Source organism: Atta colombica, unplaced genomic scaffold (genome assembly GCF_001594045.1).
Source record: "Atta colombica isolate Treedump-2 unplaced genomic scaffold, Acol1.0 scaffold135, whole genome shotgun sequence".
NCBI lineage: Eukaryota > Metazoa > Arthropoda > Insecta > Hymenoptera > Formicidae > Atta > Atta colombica.
In genome coordinates, this window is record NW_017259223.1 from 365,417 (window position 1) to 369,063 (window position 3,647).

Consider the following 3,647-nt stretch of genomic DNA (forward strand, 5'->3'; position numbering starts at 1 on the left):
TATATATATATATATAGAGTGTTGCATTCACCCCTTTTTTTCTCGTTCGTTCGCTTGTTCGCTCACTCTCTCGTACTCTCTCCCTCTCTCGCTTACAATAATAAATTTCGTTACGAATGCCTCGTGCACCAACGAATCACTATCTGTGGCACCTCTCTTCCTCTCATTCTCCTCCTTTTTCTTTCTTTTTATGTAACTCCTCAACATTAATGCAATCAGCTGAGAAAAGAAAGAGAGAACAATACCGGCTGGATGTAAATATCGTTGGTTGCTGATCGTCTCGCCAAAGGACTCAATTTTCAGTGGCCACGAATGTTATCTCTGAAGGGAAACTACTTTAAAGGGACTCTATTTAATCACGTTTTTTTTTCTCTCTTTCTTTCTCTCTCCTTTTTTCTCTCTTTCTCGATTGCTGGACGTTCAGTACATACAAGATTCTTCCTTTTGTCTCTCGGACAATTAATGAATGCGAGAGTTGGCACGCGCGGCGTTCGTATGTCCGTACTTTGTCAAATATGCCGCTACCGCGAGGGTGTGTACGTCACTTTCAGATTTACAACACTGCCCTAAAAACACAGCCATACTAAGCCAAATACTTTTTGGGTTTCGTCGTTTACACAATTACCTCTCTTTCTCTCTAATAAAGTTGTTTATTTAAACATTTAAACATTTTCGATTACCGTCGTTCTTCATAGAAATTTTTGCGCGTTTCTCGCGACTGTTCGATTTAAAATAAACAAAAAAAAAAACAAAAAACAAGAAAAGGAAGATAGACGGAAAGGAAAGAAAAAAACGCGTACACAGGATGCGTCCACGATCCCGTTCAATCTTCCGAAGCCTCTAAGCAGCCGATAAAATAAAAAAGTGAATTCGATTCGTGAAAGAAAAGGGAAAAACTTGATTCTCCTTTTACGGAACAGGTGGAGAAGCAAAGCCATCATCCGAAGCAACGCGACGCGCGTTCTTCTTCTATAAAACATTAATCTAGAAGAAGGAATGTCTCGATATCAGGTTTCCTTTTCTTTCTTATTCCTTTTTTTCCTATCTTTATTCCTATCCTATTACTTAATCGAAACTTCTTGCTCAGTCAGATGAGCGCAAAAACAAAGTCAGCGAAACGCGCGTCGCAAACCCGCGACGTCGACGTTCGCCAAAAGTGCAGGTGAACGAAGTGGACAACGAACGTCGACGATGTCGGCCGCATTGGGAGCTTCGGAGGACCTCAAATCTAACAATCCGCATAATCGGTGTACTCAATCAAGGTCGACCGCTGATCTTGATCGAGTTTCGCCAAGTTGACTCGCTCGCTCGTTCTCTCTCTTTCCTTCACTGTAAATACAAGTATGTAAAGAGTGACAATAATATATGTGGGTGATTAGTTTCCTTTATAAAAATAATAACACTATATTACACACAAATGGATTTGCATATTTATATGTCCATTTACATTAATGTAGTTAATTCTCCAATTGGGGCTTTGAAGACCCAGATGAATTTTAAATTATTCTGCCTCAAATTCAGACATATACAAAAAAGTGAAAAAATCAAGTCATATCATTGTAAAATCGTATTCTTAAATGTTAAAAGTATCTAGTTAAAGTTATAAGTAAGAATTTTGTCAGATTCTTTAGAGCTCAAAATTCCTTTCAAAAACACAATGAGGCAGTTAGTGATCAATTATACTAGCCCAGTGAGAAAAAACATTGAACTTTTTAGGGTTAACTTTAATCTTGATTTAACTTATTCTTCATTCTTTTCTAATTCTTGGAATCAGAAAAAGTTAAAACGTAAGTTAAATAAAAAAAGATTAAAATTGTTAATCTACATTGGTAAAAACATTAACATGCAATATAGTGTCCTTTTTACACGAAAAGCTAATCATACACACACACACACACATATTATAGTTATTTTTTACACTTGAATTTACAATCGTGCTCTCTCTCTCTCTCTCTCTCTCTCTCTCTCTCTCTCTCTCTCTCTCTCTCTCTCTCTAAATTTTCTCTTTCCCTCCGTTTTTTCTTACTTTTCCTCTTCGTTTCATTGATCCCGCGAGAGTGACTTAATGAGGAACACGATCAAAGCGCGTGCCGCTGAAGGTTGAAACGAGAATTCGTAGCGCATCGGTGTACTTCGAGTGAACATACGTCTTGAGCGACGTGTACATATGCGTATGTGTATATGTATACATTTCTCGGTGTAGCTAGTTAAAGAGTATCGATGGTGTCGCTTGATAATTAGCTCGTGAGCTTAGGAGCCCCGAATCGCCCTCGCGTCCGGCTATTTTCTTCTCTTTTTTACATCGCTTTAAGCTTCCGGATGTACGTGTGTACGCTTGTATATGTGTACATGTGTAATATTAGTTTTAATCTTTCCTTCTTTCCGAATTACGTTTCTATTTCAATCGTCAGTTGACTTAATTGTACACGATATAGCTATATTATACAAAGTATGCACTTCAAAAATATCCGACGCGACGGATCTTTTGAACCACAACATGCTCACGCATTCCCATCGTTATTACTAAGTCATTTTAAATAGGTGATGAAGAAAAAGGTGTAAGTGAATCAGGGAAGGTGGGTTGGGATGGCCGAGCAAGGGGGATGATTGACAGGAGGAACTTACACTTAGAGTTTTCACTATGATACAACACTGGCAATAGTCATGTAATGTGGTTCGGTGTGTGTTTTTGTACGCGGGCCAATCTGTAAACCCATGTGTAGTAATAACGCGCGTGAACTTCTTTCCCTCGTTTGTTGCAAATATTACAATAGATCTATAAATTGATCAGTAATAGATTAATGTTGATAATAATAATAATAATAATAATATATTATAATATATATAATAATAATAATAATAACTAATCAATAATTGATAAAGTAATAATCATCATAATAATAATCTAGTATTTACAGAGTTTTCATGTGAGAGCCCAGTATCAAATACGCATTCTTGTTAGTTACATTTTGATTGAACTGTACACTCGCAATGGACCCTCAATCAAAGAAAACTACCCTCTTCACATCCGTCGTCAAAATTAACATTGTTTTATATAAACCCTCCCTCGCGCGCACTAGCAGCCTGTTGTGAATTTCTATTTTTTTGTTTTTTTTTTTGGTTACAACGTTAATTCGTATAGGCGATGCTCTTGATAGGATGCGATTAAACATCTTACCGAGAATATCGCCGCTTCTTTCAAGTTCCACAGACGACTCGTGACATGCGGAAAATACGGAGTCACATGTGATAAATCCATAAAATTTCATTGTTAAGGTACAACCTTCGGTGTGGCGCTTAGGGATTATCCTCTTAATAACAAATTTTCTCCTTATTAAACAAATATATTACTTAACGTATGTATGACCTAAATTATCTTTTTCTCCCCTTACATACAACACTCTAGTGGATTCTTCCTATCTATATTATCGTTTATCTTTCATACAAGTCTTCTTTATCATATACTCTGTAATTTTTCGTTACGGTAATATTAATATAGTAATATATAATTGCGTACATTTACAATACTAATTATGAACTAATAGTATTTGAACTATTAATTATTAATTAACGTTAAGTATACACAACATACATATATGTATATGTATATGTATATATATATATATATATATATATATATATATATA